This window comes from Eurosta solidaginis, chromosome 3 (assembly GCF_040869045.1).
Source record: "Eurosta solidaginis isolate ZX-2024a chromosome 3, ASM4086904v1, whole genome shotgun sequence".
Lineage (NCBI taxonomy): Eukaryota > Metazoa > Arthropoda > Insecta > Diptera > Tephritidae > Eurosta > Eurosta solidaginis.
Window position 1 is genome coordinate 137,722,241 of NC_090321.1, and position 20,286 is coordinate 137,742,526.

The 20,286-nt window shown below is 41.0% G+C and overlaps 1 protein-coding gene and 1 pseudogene across 7 annotated transcripts in view; both read right to left on the reverse strand.

Annotated features, from left to right (window-relative positions):
- Positions 1 to 20,286, reverse strand: part of fliI (FLII actin remodeling protein) — a 426,153-nt gene that overhangs the window by 132,259 nt on the left and 273,608 nt on the right. The gene's annotated exons all lie outside the window — the stretch shown is intronic.
- LOC137243124 (uncharacterized) lies at positions 11,838 to 19,531 on the reverse strand (annotated as a pseudogene).

Sequence of the window (20,286 nt, forward strand, 5' to 3'; positions counted from 1 at the left end):
TACTCCCTTTTAAAATACTCATTACCACCTTTCATTTGATACCCATATCGTACAAACACATTCTAGAGTCACCCTGGCCCACCCTAATGGCGATATCTCGAAAAGGCGTCCACCTATAGACCTAATGCCCACTCCCTCTTAAAATGCTCAGTAACACCTTTCGTTTGATACCCATACCGTACAAACATTCTAGAGTCACCCTTGGTCCAGCTTTATGGCGATATCTCGAAAAGGCGTCCACCTATAGAACTAAGGATTACTCCCTTTTAAAATACTCATTACCACCTTTCATTTGATACCCATATCGTATAAACACATTCTAGAGTCACCCTGGCCCACCCTAATGGCGATATCTCGAAAAGGCGTCCACCTGTAGACCTAATGCCCACTCCCTCTTAAAATGCTCAGTAACACCTTTCGTTTGATACCCATATCGTACAAAGATTCTAGAGTCACCCTTGGTCCACCTTTATGGCGATATCTCGAAAAGGCGTCCACCTATAGAACTAAGGATTACTCCCTTTTAAAATACTCCTTACCACCTTTCATTTGATGCCCAAATCGTACAAACACATTCTAGAGTCACCCCTGGCCCACCCTAATGGCGATATCTCGAAAAGGCGTCCACCTATAGACCTAATGCCCACTCCCTCTTAAAATGCTCAGTAACACCTTTCGTTTGATACCCATATCGTACAAACATTCTAGAGTCACCCCTGGCCCACCCTAATGGCGATATCTCGAAAGGGCGTCCACCTATAGACCTAATGCTCACTCCCTCTTAAAATGCTCAGTAACACCTTTCGTTTGATGCACATATCGTACAAACACATTCTAGAGTCACCCCTGGCCCACCCTAATGACGATATCTCGAAAAGGCGTCCACCTATAGACCTCATGCCCACTCCCTCTTAAAATGCTCAGTAACACCTTTCGTTTGATACCCATACCGTACAAACATTCTAGAGTCACCCCTGGCCCACCCTAATGGTGATATCTCGAAAAGGCGTCCACCTATAGACCTAATGCCCACTCCCTCTTAAAATGCTCAGTAACACCTTTCATTTGATTCCCATATCGTACAAACACATTATAGAATCACCCCTGGTCCACCTTAATGGGGACATCTCGAAAAGGCGTCCACCGATAGACCTAAGGCCCACTCCCTCTTAAAATGCTCAGTAACACCTTTCATTTGATACCCATATCGTACAAACAAATTCTAGAGTCAGCCCTGGTCTACCTTTATGGCGATATCCCTAAATGGCGTTCATCCATAGAACTATGGCCTACTCTCTCTTAAAATACTCTTTAATACCTTTCATTTGATACACATGTTATACAACCACATTCCAGGGTTACCCCAGATTGATTTTCCTTATTTTGTCTCCATAGCTCTCAACTGAGTATGTTATGTTCGGTTACACCCGAACTTAGCCTTCCTTACTTGTTTTGTATTCTTTCGAAATTAAGTGAATGGTAAAACTTTCAAAAAGATAAAGCTAGAAATTAATTTTTAATTTCAGAAGCCTAAAATAGGACTAATTTGTTTTTTTTTTTATTCCCCATTTCCTAATATCACGGTCTTGTTAATATAGTAAAATTAATGGGGTGTTCCGATTCCACATCGTTCCTCGTATGTACAAAGAGTTTTAGTACGGAAATAAACCATTTACATGTTTAAAATTCTTTTGTTAACAGCTAATGATATTATTTAGATATAAATAAAATTGATTGTTAATTAGTTCTTATAATGGTCTGAAATCAATTGCTGTTGTTATTATATTGGGACTTCTGGCTGACAACTGAGATGTCATGGAGGGTGGGTTAAGCGCGGCAAGTTATAGCAGTAGAACCGCGAGGCAAAGGCAGTGTTGTGTTGCTTTTGCTAGTATTTTATCCGATGGTCATTTTAAGTGTTTGAAATTATTCCTTCTCAACCCTTACGTGTGCGTATAAATTTTTCTTGTTAGGCTTTGGGTTTGTCTCAACTGATGGTTTGGTTGGTTGTTTATCTAACGCATCCACATAGTGGCTGAAGCTCCGGGACAGCTAGACCCACACGGGCAGACACCATCCAATTTCTTCTCGCCATCAGGTAAACTTGGTACAATTTTCAAACAATTGTCAGCCCATAGTGAGTATACTATTAAGGTTCCATAACAGAAAATGGCGCCCAACGTGTGGGGCCCTGACGTAGAAGAAAATCAGAAATAATAATTTAAATAACTTTCCTTAGGGGTTTCACAAATAAACAAATTTGTCCTGTAGGAATTTTTTTGTAAGCATAATATTAATTTTTGTAGAAACGGCCTATAAACCATTGATATTTGAAATATAGTTTGAAACGATAGGATATATTCACGTCGTACTAACCATACCAGTAGTTTTGGAGAAAAAAAAAGTCTGCAAATAAAACTGACATATTTTTTGTGATTCGAATATTTATTTTGGATATATTTTAAATTTGGATATATGCTCATATACCACTTAAGGATAGCATTCCGAATTAATATGTTTAATGACCATATCGCATCTAACACCATCAAGCTTTTGTTGCAAGTCGGAATACATAGAAATTTCATGTACCGAAACAACAAGAAAACTCACATTATATGAAAGTGAAAGAAAAATACAAATGCCTTTTGCCAATTATAACTTACAACAACAATTGAGGAGTAAGACCATTCATATATAATTTGAGTTCTTTTTACCGAAAACATATTTTTGTAGTTTAAATTTTTGTTTTACCAAGAACATTTTTTTGCATTTTGAATAAATACGATTACATATAACTTGAGTTTGGTTATTTGAAAGTTATCGAAAATTATTTGTTTTGTTTTTTTATTTAAATACAAGTACATACATATATATATATATATATTTTTTTTTTTATACACACCATGGCTATGTGTCATAGCAATGAGTACGTACCACCGGTACAAACCCCAAATAAATTTTGTTCAGTTTTGTCGCGAAACTTATACTTTGAATTTAGATGCCATACGTACTCCATGCAACCAGAAATTTCACCGGAATTGTCTTTTAAACTGGCTCAAGAAAAATTCATCTTGTCCAGATTGTAGAGCACAATGTAGCTCTAAAGATCTTCCACCAAAGCCATTTACTATGTCTACCCGCTCTAAGCCTAACCCCATAAGTAGTCCCAAAGAGCAGCGGAGGCAGTCCATATCAATTAACGTACAACCCACTCAGCAATTGGCACAAGTGGAAACACAAGGAGTTTCAGGAAATGATAACTCACAACAAGTACAACACGAAGCTGTAGGCACAAATGCAATTACTAGTTTGCAAAACACGCAGGCCGAAGAAAACAGAATTCGTAACTTAGTTAGTGCTGTGGTCTCCGCAAGACAAGCGAACTTATTAGAAGATTTTGAATCCCGATTTTTACAGTTAGAACAACGTTTAGATCAATCGGTTACCATTATATCGCGATTGCAAACCGATAACTTGCAACCTTTTCAAAATAATGATTTACCCCCATTGGTTGACTGGCCACAAGATCAGCCAGATTTTCAGCTTCCTTCAGCACCGGCGAACGCGCATGCAAACGGTTATACACACTGCAATATAGTGTGACAAATATGAGTGACACTAAGTGATACTCACATCCCTAGTCTGATGCTAAGTAAATGAAGTCACAACAACAATAAAGCAGACAGTCACTTGTATGTACATAAACGAATCAATCATTATGTCTACACATATGCATGGACACGCAGCTGAGAAGCAACGCACGACCACAAGCATATAACTGAGATACTCCCGAAAGTATGCAATGAGAGAAGCTATAAAATCGTGCAATTGTAGTTACAGCTGAGAAATTTGATAGCTGATGGCCAACTAGTAGATTCTGGAAATGGAAGCGCCTAGAAGATGCGAACGAGGAAATCAGAGAGTATAAAAGGCAACAACAGTCGAGGCGCAATAATTCAGTTTGGATTAAGACGCTATCTGGCGAGCAATATCGGTATTATCTATTGTGAAGTACTTTAATAAAGGCCATTTTTCCATTATTCAATATTGGAGTTGTTTATTCCAAACGTTAGTGATTCGAACTTAGTAGAAGATTGCAAATAAGAGGAATTGCAAGTAAATTCGTTACAATTGGTGTCAGAAGAGGAATTGTTGAATAAATTCCGAAGATTGGGAATACAACTTGGACATGGCAAAGTTGAGTGAATTGAGGATCCAGCAACTGAAAAAGGAGTTGGAGAACCGTGGATTAAATACAACCGGCAATAAGATCGACCTTCAAGCACGGCTACGAGAGGTAATGGAGTCGCAAGGAATTGATGTGGACGAGTTTGTCTTTTATCCTGATGGGGACGAGACAACAACAAAATTGGAGGAGAAAAATGAAACACCGAAGACAATGGCGAACACAGACCTGAACATGATATTGGCTGCAATATCGGCACAAATGTCGGAAATGTCATCACAAATATCTATCAACATGTCATCTCAATTGGAATCGCAGGAGACACGCATAACATCGAAGACTGAAGCACACGAAACGCGTATTTCAGAAATGTCGACACAGATAACATCCAAGATGGAAACTCAACTGGAAGAACAAAAGACATATATAGCATCCCAACTGGAATCACAGGAGGCACGTATTTCAGAAATGACGTCGCAAGTGTTATCTCAACTGGAAGACCAAAAGACATATATGGTATCTCAATTGGAAGCGCAAGAGGCACGTATATCTGAAATGTCGGCAGAAATTTTGGAACAAGTATCATCAAAACAGGAAGCGCAGGATGCAAAAATGGCTCAATTTCAAGCAGAAGTAGATGATTTAAAAGGTCGTATGGAGCAGTTACAACTAAATCGCCCAGCTGTTTCAGCAAGCAATACGAAGGTAAAAATTCCATCTTTTGACGGCTCTGTTCCTTTCCCGGTGTTTAAGATTCAGTTTTAGAAGACCGCAGCAGTGAACAACGGGAGTGCTGAAGATGAATTTGCTGCACTCTTTGTAGCATTGAAAGGACCAGCTGCCGAAATCTTAAAGACTATTCCAGAGTACGAACGGAACAGTTATGACGCATTGATGAGTGCTCTAGAGAGGCGATACGGAAGCGAACACAGGAAGCAGATACACCAAATAGAGTTGCAAAACCGTTACCAAAAAGCTAATGAGACTTTGCAGCAGTTTGCCTCGGATGTTGAAAGGTTGGCACTTTTGGCAAATGCGGACGCACCCGTGGAGTACACCGAGAGGGTAAAAATCCAGAGGTTTATAAATGGTATACGGAACGTAGAAACGAAGCGAGCGACATATGCAAACCCAAAACCCACATTCGCAGAAATGGTATCACATGCACTGACTCAAGAAACAGCGTCGCTTTTGAGTAAGCCCGCATACAAAGCTCATCGCGTGGAAGAGGAAAGGCCAGACTGGGTAGACACAATTTTGGAAGCATTGAAGGGTACGCAGCAGAAGAATAATGATGCAGTAAAATGCTTTAAGTGTGGAAAGCCAGGGCACATTGCGCGTTATTGCAACACTAACCCTAACAGTTCCAACAATGTGGGTGGTCGTAAACGCAGAGTTGAAGGAGATGAGCAGATCTCCAAGACCAATCAATCGTTAAACTAAAGCGAGTCAGCCGCAAGGGGCGACAGCTGGCTCCCTCAATTGAATGCCCCATAATCTCTATCTGGAAGAAGGATAAGCAATATCACTGTCGGAGGACATGTGGATGGAAAGGAACGTTTACTGACTGCAGATACGGGTGCATCTCATTCCATCATTCGAGCGGATTTAGTCAACAAGAAGATAAGACCGTTGCATGGAGCAAGATTGCGTACAGCCAATGGAGAACACAGCACGGTTCTAGGAGAAGTATCATGTGAAGTCGCAATTAGGAACGTCACGGTAGTACACAATTTTATAGTGGCAGAGATTGTTGATGAAATCATAATTGGAGTGGACTTCTTAATCGACCAGGGCATCAAGATCGACATGCAAAGCAACACGATGCGATATAAGAACATGAATGTACCACTTAATTTCGGCTACGAGAGAGGTTACAGCAGTAAACGAGTGCTGGTGGAAGAGAGTCAGCAAATACCACCAAAATCCGAAGCAGTAATCTGGGCAAAGGTTGACGGAGATTGTGGGGCAAACAAATTGTGTGTTGTCGAAGCAGCAAACAAATCAGCACTGAACATACTTGTAGGAAAACCCTGATTTAACCTCTTCCAGGCTTTTCTTTGTTAACGGCGTTAGGCTATGGAACTCCATTCCACAGTCTTTAAGGAACTCAATGAGAGAAAATAATTTTAAAAATCTTATATTTGACTATTTTAGTGATCAAACTGCATAACACGGTTTTTATAAATTTGCGTATCTTATATTTTTAATTTTTATATAAGTATTTTCATATACATAAGTTTTATGTTTGTATTGCGCAATAAAGGATTTTAATCTTGGTGGGCTAATGTATTAAAACTAACACAGTTTTTATAAATTTGTCTATTTCATATTTTTAATTTTTATATAAGTATTTTTATATACATAAGTTTTATGTTTGTATTGCGCAATAAAAGATTTTAATCTTAATGTACTAATGTATTAAAACTAACACCGTTTTTATGGATTTGTCTATCTCATATTTTTAATTTTTATATAAGTATTTTCATATACATAAGTTTTATGTTTGTATTGCGCAATAAAAGATTTTAATCTTAATGTGCTAATGTATTAAAACTAATAACTAATAAATAAATGATGAAATGATGACAAAACAAGATGGAGGTATTCCGGTAAGAGTACTCAATGAGTTCAAGTCACCACTCAAACTGACTAAAGGAGCTATTTTGGGAAGATGCCAAGAGGCTGAAATAGTTATTAACTGTGAACAGCTCCAGGAACACGTTTCAGCTAGTAATACTTATCTTTCAAATGACATCACGTCATGGACGCAGGGGCAAGAGGAAGCATATCAGAGTAAGGCAAAACAACTGCTCCTAAAGTACGCGAACATATTTGACCAGGATGGTTCCAAACCAGGCCGCACCAACGTTGTGAAACATCAAATTGACACTGGAGATGCGAGGCCGATCCGTCAAGCTCCACGTAGTGTTCCACTGGCGAAGCGGGAAGTTGTGAGTCAAATCATACAAGAAATGAGCGACAGCGGCGTCATCGAACCATCAACTAGTCCATGGAGCTCACCGGCAGTACTTGTAAAGAAGAAGGATGGAAAAATGAGGTTTTGCGTGGACTACCGGAAGTTGAATGACGTAACGAAAAATGATAGCTACCCATTGCCAAGAATTGACGACACTCTGGACTCGCTATCTGGTACGAAATGGTTTTCCACGCTGGACTTGAAAAGCGGCTACTGGCAAGTTGAGGTGAAGGAGGAAGATAAAGAGAAAACAACTTACAGTGTCGGTGATGGTCTTTGGCAAATTACAGTGATGCCTTTTGGACTTTGTAATTCACCAGCTACTTTTGAGAGGCTCATGGACCAGGTACTGAAAGGACTACATTGGAAAACATGCTTGGTGTACCTAGACGACATCATCGTATTACGCAAGAACTTTGATGAACATCTTAAGAACTTGGAGGAAGTTTTCCAGAGAATAGCTGGCGCTGGTCTGAAGTTAAGTCCCAAAAAGTGTGCGCTGTTTAAAAAGGAAGTAAATTATTTGGTCACAAGGTAACGACAGAGGGCATCTGCACTGCGAACGAAAAGATAGAGGCTGTAAAGGATTGACCAAGAGCACAGAACCTACATGAATTGCGAAGTTTCCTTGGGCTGTGCACATATTACCGCCGATTTGCACCAAATTTTTCCAGCGTAGCCCATAGCCTCCATGAGCTTACAAGAAAAAATAAAGCTTTTAAATGGAAGAAGGAGCAAGAAGTGGCTTTCCAAACATTACCGGAGCGTTTGGGCACTGCCCCAATGTTAGCATATCCGATTCCAGGAGCAACATTTTTTCTAGATACAGATGCGAGTGGATATGCTATAGGAGGCGTTTTATCACAACCGGTCGATGGACAGGAGAAGGTAGTTGCATACTACAGCCGTTCGATTGGAAAAGCAGAGAAGAACTATTGCGTTATACGGAGAGAGCTGTTGGCATTGGTAGAGTGCCCTAAATATTTTCACAAATACCTCTACGGCCAGCGATTCCGCGTCAGGACAGATCACGCAGCGTTGAAATGGCTTCTGCAGTTCCGTAATCCAGAAGGACAATTGGCACGGTGGATCGAGCGGCTACAAAGCTGACTTTTCCATTGAGCATCGGAAAGGTAGTACCCATGGGAATGCCGATGCAACGATGATCATGCAGTTTGGAATGCAAGCACTGTTCAAATGCCGAGGATAAAGAAGACATTATAGATGTCCGGCTAATGACTATAACGTGTGCGGATGAATGGGACAAGGAACAACTAACGAAGAGTCAGCTAGAAGATACAGATCTGTCACATGTTATGCAAGGGCTCGAACGAAACGAAATACCAAATAAAGAGATGTCAGCAGCGAGTCCTATTGCGAAGTTATATTGGACACAGTGGAACAGTTTAGAATTGATATCCGGTTGCTTGCATCGAGTATGGGAGAGTGAGGATGGTCAATGCAAGAAGAAACTGATAGTTGTTCCCAGAAAGAGGATTCCTGACGTGCTCCGCGAACTGCATAATGGTCCAAGCGGAGGTCATCATGGAATCACAAAGACGCTCGAGAAGATTAAACAGATATTTTATTGGGTTGGTAGCCGTCAGTCGGTCACTGAGTGGATTGCGAACTGCGAGGTTTGCAGCAGAGCGAAAGTCCTAAAACCTGAAGTCATGGCCAGATCAAGCAATATAACTCAGGTGCGCCATTTGAAAGGATCGCTATGGATGTTGCAGGTCCATTTCCTACTAGCAACCGCGGAAACAAATACGTACTGGTGGTTATGGATTATTTCAGTAAATGGCCTGAGGTATACCCAATCCCAAACCAAGAAGCAGAAACAGTAGCAGAAGTGGTTACAAACGATTGGGTTGCAAGGTATGGGGTACCAATGTAGTTACATTCTGACCAAGGCAGGAATTTTGAATCAGCTGTGTTCCAAGAAATGTGCAAGAAGTTGGGCATTCGGAAAACACGGACAACTGCATTGCGTCCTCAGTCCGATGGTATGGTGGAATGTTTCTATAGAACATTGGAGGAGCATTTAAGGAAAGTAGTAGACAAGTACCATAAGGACTGGGATATACACATATCATTATTCTTGATGGCCTACCGATCGGCAGTACATGAGACAACGGGCCAAGCTCCCGCAAAGGTAATTTTTGGCAATGACCTTCGAGTGCCAGCTGATTTGAAGTATGGGATAGATGCCGATGCGGAGAGAAATGTCAAGAAATCCACTGGTGTCTTGGAAGAAGTGCTGAGAGAGATACACGATCTGGTAAGGCACCGAGCAAAGATTATGAGTGACAAGATGAAAGCGAGGTACGATAAAGCAATTAATTGGGAAGGGTTTCAGGAAGGAGATTTGGTGCTGTTATACAACCCACAACGAAAAAAAGTTTGTCCCCGAAATTGCAGTGTAATTGGGAAGGCCCATACAAAGTTGTAAAACGGATCAACGATGTAGTGTACCGCATACAAACCATTGGCAAACCACGAACCAAAATGAAAGTGGTTCATTTGGAAAGGATGGCAGCGTTTAGATCGAGAAATGTGTCTGATCGACACAATTAGACTTAGGTGGAGGGCAGTGTGACAAATATGAGTGACACTAAGTGATACTCGCATTCCTAGTCTGATGCTAAGTAAATGAAGTCACAACAACAATAAAGCAGACAGTCACTTGTATCGACATAAACGAATCAATCATTATGTCTACACATATGTACGTACACGCAGCTGAGAAGCAACGCACGACCACATGCATATAACTGAGATACTCCCGAAAGTATGCAATGTGAGAAGCTATAAAATCGTGCAATTGTATTTACAGCTGATAAATTTGATAGCTGATGGCCAACTAGTAGATTCTGGAAATGGAAGCGCCTAGAAGATGCGAACGAGGAAATCAGAGAGTATAAAAGGCAACAACAGTCGAGGCGCAATAATTCAGTTTTGATTAAGACGCTCTCTGGCGCGCAATAGCAGTGTTATTTATTGTGAAGTACTTCAATAAAGGCCATTTTTCGATGATTCAATATTGGAGTTATTTATTCAACAGTTTAGTAATTTGAACTTGTAGAAGATTGCAAATAAGGGGAATTGCAAGTAAATTCGTTACAATAGGTTTTCCTCGCGGTAGTGACATTTCCCGTGTGACTAACTCTGGCAAAATTGCAAGCCTTATCTCCAACTGGGACATAAAGTTTGATGTTTCTAATCGATTATCAGTCGAAAATTTTATATACAGGGTCAAATCTCAAGTTATTGACACCCTTGCAGGAAATTTTACGTTGTTTTGTGAGCATTTGCAAAGTGTTTTCAAAAATGAGGCAAAAGATTGGTACTGGCGATATAGGCGCTTAGTAGACCGCGTCGTTTGGCCCAATCTTTGCCAAGCGTTGCGTATACATTTCGAACAGCACCGTACAGATACCGATATCAAGGAGACAATACGTATGCGTAAGCAAGGTATGTCTGCATCCTTCGATGAATATCGGAATGCCATTTTCAAAATAGCAGAAAATTTAAACACACCAATTCCGGAAACAGAACTTGTAGAAATACTACAAAGAGGGTTAAGACCGCGTTTGCGGCAACAGCTTTTATATGTTTCAATTCCTTCTGTAGCTAAATTCCGCGAATTATGTATCAAGCATGAAAGCTTATTACAAGAAATTGCAAGACAATCTTCTTCTAATAATGTTGCCTTGCCCACTACATTTCGCAATTCGGCTATTCGTAAGCCAGTTAGCGAAGCCGAACTAGACGAAATAGAGGAAGAAACAACTATAGAAGATGCCATTTAAGTTGACGAGGTAACACGTCGTATGAGCAATATCAAGCTGATGTGTTGGAATTGTCGCAAAGAAGAGCATCGTTACCTTCACTGCGTAGCGGAACGAACTATATTTTGTTATGGTTGTGGTAGCGTTGGTGTATACAAGCCAACTTGTACGAAATGCAGTTCGGAAAACGGGCTAGCGAGCGAGGAGTCGAAACTACCCTCCAAAAATCGTGCGATTAATCCCTAAAGAGACTGAACCCCGATTGATCTCTTTTGCCTACAGTTGGGTATAATTGATCCCCTTTAGTCCCTTTTGGGTACAGTTGGGATTAGACAGTTTGAAATCTATGTAGCCCTTTTTAAGATATATTAAAAACAAAACAGCAACGAAATGCGTAAAATATAAAAAATTACAGGTGATGGAATCGAATTAATTAAGAAAAATTGTTGCGCCCTATACCGAACCTAAATTACTAGGACTTACCGACTACACCGAAGTAAGGGTTAAATTTTCGGAGAATGTTTTTTATCCTTTTTAAAAGTGGGCGAACAACTTACTTCAAACAGATTTGGTGGCTTGACCAACTCTTCGATTGTATTTCTGCCATGAAAGGTTCTCAGCAAAAAGTCATCTGCCTAAGCAGATGCGTTCGGAGTCGGCTAAAAACGTTTAGGATGACCAGTGGGAACAATTAAAAACAGCACACCACATATTGGAAGAGAAGCGGGCTTAATATCCCCGGATATTTACCGATAAAAAACACTATTATTATTTATTAGGATAAACAAGGTCATACTCAACAGTAAACTTGGCTGCTTGCGGGTTAACACATAAATTGCATGTTCTTTTAAATTTGTACATAATTGTAGGGCTGGACTAATTTTTCCTTTGGGGAAAATCAAGTATTTTTGTTTTATTAAAGATCCCTTAACTAAAAAAATATACACCACCCTCTACTACTGCTAACTTAACGTACTTCAGATGTATACAAAACATATTTAGATTTTGAGTTTTTTAATAATTGTGGAACTTTTAACCTCAATCATCCCAAATAGTACACAGCAACCAAGGTGCCCCAATACCCAATTCGCTTTCTGCACGTTTCTCTGCTTAAATTTTTTCTTCAAGTCATTTATTCATAGCCCCAAGTGATTCGAATAAATTATTTTGTATTTCACCGTACCTCTTCATAGGCAAGATCAGATTTTCTTCGATTAATTCCCCTTCTTGTGCAAATTTTGTATTATCTTCTGCATGTCGTATTAGCTTTTCAGTACGTTCTCCCGGTATACTGCGAAAATATTCAGCGCCGAGTATGGATTCAAGTTGTTTGATTCGTTCCAATTGATCAAACTCCATGTAAATCTGGAGCTGAAGCATTTAGGTTTACCCCTTTAGAACGCTCTTGCTGGATTATCTCTAAAAAATTGTGATTGAAATATTTTTCCAGCTCAGGAGCACGTCAAATAGTATTAGTGATTTGTTCTCGGTTGCCAATAACTCCATTTAACATACTATTGACTGCTAGAAAGGAGTCAACAATTGTTTCTGATGGAGTACCTGCAGATTTATTGATCTCAGCGGTGTCAGTTGCAGTGGCTGTATTGCCATCTTCGCAAAGTGGGCCCAATACGCGATTGAGAGAATCTATTATTTTATAAGCTTTTATTTAGTTTCACTTTTGTTGTCTGTAATGGAATCTTGCAAGTTAAATTTGATACACTTCCCGGTGTCCGATTGAGCTGAAATTTTGCACACATATATAGCTCCGATGACAATGCAATATTACTTTGTTAGAATTCGATAAATTAATCGATAACACAGTTACCGGTAAAGATTTGTATTTACTTTGGCATAACAGCCTAAGTCCCATACAAACCCGCCGGTACCTATCCGTGGATTGTGATATTTGGACGTGGTGAATCACGCGTGTCACGCGTGGTGAATCTCAACGCTTGCGAAAAGCGGAGACAACCCTCTGCTGTATTTCTGTGTATAACCAACATAGCTGAATTTTTAAGGCTGTTTAACTCTGTAATCTTTTCTGTAATTTATTTTGCTTTTGGAAAAATTACCTATTTGAAAAAAGCTGGCTGAAAAATATTGGCATAACAGCTTGCTTAAGTTAAATCAAGAATGGAAAATCTTGGAAAATTTGAGCAGATGTGGCAATTTCGCGCGTCCGTTGAACGAAATATTGACAATCTGCTGATCATCGCTAGGAAATTAGCGACATTCCATCAACTAAGCAGCACTTTAGCAATACTACTGTTATTATTTGGTCGCTCAAACACACACACATATTAATTGTGCATTAAATCTAAAATATACAAATACACCATAATAATTTACACGGCCAAAGCCATAATAATTTACCCTACTAAAAATAAAAAATAAAAAATCATATTTAAATTAAATTTAAGAAAAAGGCTTTTCTAAGAACAAGCTTCCATTACTTGTTAATAAAACGAACTAAAAAGTAAAAAATAAAATTAAAGAAAAAAAAACTTTTTTAAAAATAAGCTTTTATTATTTTGGTTAATAAAATTAACTAAAAAGTAAACAATAAATTGACTCTAAAGAAATATAACACTTTATAAGTTCATTGTAAGCTTAAACGATAATTGGGCTTTTTCGTCTGCGACAAAAAAATTCTATATTGTACATAATTATATATTTTTAACATTAAAACTTTACACCTAAATTATTAAAGCTTACAGTTTATATCACAGTCCTAATTGTTCGGTGATGTCCTTCCGCGTAGTACACCCTTCTGCGCAGAAGCCACGGTTATACCACACACCCGGACTTGGCATGGCGTAGCCCAGGGTTATTTTTTATAAGCGCGGCCGAAGGCCGCCTATGCAGAAAGGTGTTCTACGCATAATTACTGTGCATGGCGCAGCCGGTGTTGGATCGGCTAACATAACAATAAACATAAGAGTTATAAGGTAATATCAGCTCGTTCACGAATGCAAAAAAGAGCTTTTTAAAATTTTTGGTAAATAAAGACTAGAAAAGTTAAAGATATATATACATCACATGAAAGGTATTTTTAGAAGTTATTCTTCGATTCTGCACTTGTTCCGTTTTTTAGATGTGGCAGCACAGATTTGTGATGTCATAAAATATATATACGTATACACATATAAAAGTTGTATAGAAATTTGCAAACTTTAACAACAAATAACTTTTAAATTATAAGTTTGCGCACTTTAAAATATATATATTTGTGATCGGGAGAACTCCCTCTTTCATTTGATACCAAGTTAAACCCCGAACCCGGGGGGTGCTAAACTAAATCGCTGCCCAAAACTATATCCGCGCAAAACACTTTTACCCACAGTTTTTCTTGTGGGTACCCCAAAATCATCAAAACAACAACAACCACATGAAAATATTCAATTTTGTTTGCAAATATCTCTGAAACGAAATAAAATTTTGAATTTCCGCTTTCGGATTCGTAACCCTGGTCCAAAGCGCGTCTTTTGACACCTCTCCCGATATTTTTGGAAGAGTTTTAGCAGTTGTGAGTTAAAGTAAAGAATTACCCTTTTCCGGGAAATAATTGTGTAATATCTCAACAATGACTCATTTAGGCCTGCGTATTTGCACTTTTTAATCCTTCCATGTAATTAGATTTCTCGTTGGCTCTTTAGTAGGTAGAATACACGTCCTCAATTCTAAAAAAACTCGCGACCAGATCCTCCTTGACCTCCTTTGCTGAGCTTGTACTCACAGAAACGTATTTTCTTGGTTTCACAAACTTGATTAAAACTTTGTTCGGTTTACGGCTGATCATCGCCAAATCGAACAAATTCATCGCGTCCAAACTTTCACGCACAATTTTATATACCCACTCTATATATTTAATATATTTCAAATAAAATGATGTCAACAAGAATGTTCAATATTTTTATGCACGGAAAATAAATAACAGCTGTTTTTTGTTATCCACAGAGCTGCAAAACTAACGATGACACTATCGACAGTTTTATTTTAGGAAAACCATCGATTTTTTTCTGCCTAATGCTGTCGAATGCACATACAAATTGTATGAGAGCAACCGAAATTGAATTTCTGAAGAAAAAGCTAACGCGCTTGCCAATTCTTATTTCGGTTAGGACACTAAGGTCATTTATGTTCGTGCGTTAAGCGAACGCAATGATTTTTTACTAGGTTGGCCTGTAAAAATGTTATAATTAAAATTGGAACCTGTTGCAGATTTTTGACATAATTTCCTTTGAGCTTTCTGTCAAAAAAAAAAAAATCAACTAACTTTAATACCTATTTTATTTAGATTATGAATATTATATCTGGCTGTCGCCAGTTATGATCCAGGCCAAGATGCTTCTCCAAGAAATCTGGCTGGATGGAAGCGATTGGGATGAAAGCGCCAAACCCGCGACATTATCAAAATGGCAACATTTCGCAGAAAATCTGCCAGATAATTTCCACATCGAAATCCCTCGATGGGTTAATGTCGTTCCAGGGCAAGACACTTAAATCCACGGGTTCTGTGATGCCTCGGAAAAAGCATATTGCGCAGCGATTTACATCCGCACACATGTGGGCAACCAAATAAAATCTTCTCTTTTGGTTGCGAAAGGCAAAGTTGCCCCCATAAAAACTGTAAGCTTACCCCGCTTAGAGCTATGTGGTGCAGTCCTACTCGCAAAACTGGCTTCAACTGTTCGAAAACAGCTCGACTTACAAGCATGCAACACATTCTTATGGTCAGATTCTGAGATTGTACTAGCCTGGCTAGAAAAATCTCCATCGACCTGGAAGACTTATGTGGCCAACCGTACCTCTCAAATTCGAGAATATCTTCCCAGCGGCACCTGGCGCCATGTATCTAGCCAAGACAACCCTGCTGATCTTGGCACACGTGGTTGCAAGCCGGCTCGAAGGACCACATGAATAACTTTCACTTGGTCTCTCTTCGCTACACTCAAATCCGAAATAAAAAGATTTATTGGTTTTTTTTCGAAAACGTTATAATTCACCTTTTTTTCAATTTATTACTGGTTGCTTAAATTCATGCAAACTTCAACACAAATGTATTTAAACTTAACTCTTGACTTCAATAAGCTACGTATATAAAATATATATAAAGGTAGATAGTTAAAATGAATGTACATATGCAAAAAAGAAGCGCGTCCGCGGTTGCCGAGTAATAATGCTTGACTGTTTTGACCCAATATGGTTGACGACGATGGCAGTGGTCGCTCGTTGGTGTCCTCCACTTCGCCGCGCACGGCTGCGCATACGTATATTTGACGCCGTCTAAATATTTGTGACGGCGGCTTAGACATCCTGCCCGCCCTGCAGGGAGGTGCTTGTAAGCACCTTCTGCAGCTCCTGCAAGGCGCGGATGGTGGTATCCAAAGCGCGACTGGTATTGCGCCGTTGGCCTTGCGCCGGTTGCAGGCCGTCTGGGGTGCGCGCGATCGTGCGCTTGACCGTCCGTTTTGGTTTTGGGGTTGCTGCGGGTTTGGTCGCAGGGTGCGCCTTTTGTGCCCTACAGGCGCAGGTGGACTTTCTCTCTTCATTCTTCTTTTTCGGCCTGGGTTTCGGCTTCCGGGATGCTTGCTGTGTTGGGACCTTTCCTTGACCACGTTGACTTTTCGGTCCATTGTGCAGGAGGGTGTGATGCGCCAGACCGCACATTTTGCACGACCCTCGGGAGTCGCATTCACCCGTTGTATGCGTGAGGGCTAAGCAATTATAGCAATAGCCCTGTGCCCTGGCCACGGTAGCACGCTGCGGTGGCCGCATCGCCTTAAAAGCCGGGCAGGTCCGCAGAGCGTGGTAGCGGTGGCAGAGCCGACACTGGAGGCAGTTATCGGTCTCTGCTGTGGGAGCCAGTGGACATGCTGGTCGAGATGCCATGATGGTGTCGTCCTGAAAGCATAAGAGCAGAGAGAGAAACGAGAAGTAGTTGGATACAGCGGATGATACGGAAATTTAATTATACAGGGGAAACGTATATAAGTTAGAGCGCTGTGCTCGAAGAGTGCTCCATTGGAAGAAAGCACAGTTTAACTAAGGGGCGCATGACAAGCCCATTTTGGGTGCGAACCTCTACAACCCGAACATGGTTGTCAGATTCGAGACGAACGTTCTCGATTCGTCCCAGACGCCACTCGGTGGGTGGGAGTGAATCTTCTTTAATTACGACGAGGTCGCCTGGTTGAGGATTTCGCTGTGGCGTTTGCCATTTATAGCGTTTCTGAAGGTCCTTCAAATAATCCTCTTTCCAGCGTCGACTGAATTGGTGATGAAGCGATTTGAGCTTTTCCCATCGATTTATCCAGGAGAGGTCTTCCGCGTTTGGCTCAGGAATGGCTAATAGCGGTGCACCTCGAAGGAAGTGACCCGGAGTGAGTGCTGTGAAGTCAGCTGGGTCCTGGGATATTGAGGTGAGAGGCCTCGAATTGAGAACTGCTTCAATACGCACCAACAGCGTCGTGAATTCTTCGAAAGTAAACTTGTGGGATGCAGCGGTTTTTTTGGGGTGGGTTTTAAAACTTTTTACTGCGGATTCCCACAAGCCGCCCATATGAGGGGCGCTGGGTGGAATATACTGCCAGTTTATTCCCTGAGGGGCATATTTCTGTACAATGTCCGCAGAGCATTCGTTAAGAAATTTAACGAAGTCGCGTTCGAGTGCGCGCTGAGCGCCAATGAACGTTTTACCATTGTCGCTCATCATTTTTGAGGGATAACCTCGTCTGCCAACGAATCGGGCGAATGCTGCTCGAAAGGCTTCAGTAGTAAGGTCCGAGCATAGCTCGAGGTGTACTGCCTTTGTGGAAAAACAGACGAATACAGCCACGTACCCTTTTATGATAGTGGTCGACCTCAGAACCGATGCTTTTATTTGGAATGGACCTGCAAAGTCTACTCCTGTTGTGGAAAAGGGGAGTGAGAAATTGCAGCGCTCAGGTGGTAGAGCTGCCATTATTTGCGTGCGCGTTTTCTGTTTGAAAAGCGTGCAAGATTTGCATTGAAAAACGCATTTCTTTATAAGAGGCTTTAGTTTTGGTACGAAGTACTCTTGCCTCACCATTTGGAGCATTAACCGCATTTCTGCATGAAGAAGCAGGCGGTGTAAGAACTCCAGATACAACTGGCAGAGCCTCGAATCCGGAGGAAGGATTACTGGATGCTTCTCGTTGTATTGCATTGTAGAATGTTCCAATCTTCCACCGATACGTAGGAGCCCGTATCCATCCAGAAATGGGTCAAGAGCCAGAAGGGAACCCTTTTTGCTTATTGGCATATTGTTTTGTAAGGCGCTCTTTTCCGCCCCGAAATGGCGAGATTGTGCCATTGCCACAAGCCGCGTTTTCACATGTTGCAACTCTTTGTACGTCAGATGGGGATTATGTGTTGTTGCCACCGATTTGGATTTGTTGCAGGCATTGTTCGCAAAGCGGAACACGTATGCAATCACACGGAGAGCTCGAGAGTATGAGGAGAAACGTTGAAGAATGTCGTCCTCTTCCTCGAGTGCGTGATATGCTTCCACCTTGCGTTTCGCCACATAAGTCTTCCAGGTCGATGGAGATTTTTCTAGCCAGGCTAGTACAATCTCAGAATCTGACCATAAGAATGTGTTGCATGCTTGTAAGTCGAGCTGTTTTCGAACAGTTGAAGCCAGTTTTGCGAGTAGGACTGCACCACATAGCTCTAAGCGGGGTAAGCTTACAGTTTTTATGGGGGCAACTTTGCCTTTCGCAACCAAAAGAGAAGATTTTATTTGGTTGCCCACATGTGTGCGGATGTAAATCGCTGCGCAATATGCTTTTTCCGAGGCATCACAGAACCCGTGGATTTGAGTGTCTTGCCCTGGAACGACATTAACCCATCGAGGGATTTCGATGTGGAAAATATCTGGCAGATTTTCTGCGAAATGTTGCCATTTTGATAATGTCGCGGGTTTGGCGCTTTCATCCCAATCGCTTCCATCCAGCCAGATTTCTTGGAGAAGCATCTTGGCCTGGATCATAACTGGCGACAGCCATCCTGCCGGGTCAAAAAGTTTTGCAACAGAAGATAAAATTTGTCGCTTTGTGACCACATTTTGGGTGTGTTCCGGCAGAATGGTGTATGAAAATTTGTCCGTGAGCGCGTTCCATCGAATGCCAAGAGTTTTGGTATTGGAAGTGCTCTCAAATTTTAAGAAGTTGGAGTCTAGAAGATCCTCCTTCGGAAACTGTTCTAATATGGCCGGGTGATTAGCCGTTAGTTTCTTTAGTATGAAACCAGCTGATTTTAGGGCATCACTTGAACGAGTGATTCAGTGGCGTTATCGATGGTATGACTTCCGGATAGGATGTCGTCGACATAGGTTTGCGTCTTGAGAATTGTTGCAGCCAACGGGAATGTCGCTTTCGTGTCATCGGATAGTTGATGCAACGTACGAATAGCGAGATATGGTGCACAATTGACGCCGAATGTAACCGTTTTTAGATTTAAATCGCTAACATTGCAGTTGGCCGATTTGCGAAATAGAATTCGCTGAAAATCTTTGTCGTCCTCGTGTATAAGGATCTGACGGTACATTTTTTCAATATCTCCATTGAACACATACTTATGCATGCGCCACTGTAGAATTAGTAGCATGAGATCTGGTTGCAGAGTTGGACCAGTATATAGCACGTCATTCAGGGATTTTCCTGACCCAGATTTTTTAGAGGCGTTGAAAACCACACGAACTTTGGTGGTGGCCTTATCTGGTTTGACTACCGCATGATGTGGCAAGTAAAATGAGAAGACCTTGCCATTCGAAGTTATTTCGCATGGGTCGGCAGATTCCATGTGATCAAGGTCGAGATATTCTTGCAACACATTGTTGTACATTGTACCTAACTCCCCCTTTTTCTGGAGCGATCGCTCCATGCTGAAAAACTGCTGCAGAGCAGCCGGGCGGGATTTGCCGAGGGAGAGTTTTTCAGGAAACTCTTCCTTGAATGGAAGTCGCACAATGTATCGACCGTTTGGTGCACGTGTCGTGGTTGTTGCATATATCTGCTCACACGCTTGATCCTCGGGGGATATCTGTGGAGGTTGTGGAATTTCCTCCTCTTCCCAAAATTTTCTCAGTTGAGAACTGAGTGTCTCGTTTGACGCTTGGACTTGCGTCGAGAATGACACAACATTTTCAGATATTGGACCACTGAGAATCCAACCAAAAATGGTTTGTTGCGCAAGTATGCTACCGCACACCTTTTTTATACCTTCCAGCAGAATTTGTGGAAGTATGTCGCTGCCAATGACCATGTCAGTCTGACCTGGTATGTGGCAACTGGGATCAGCGA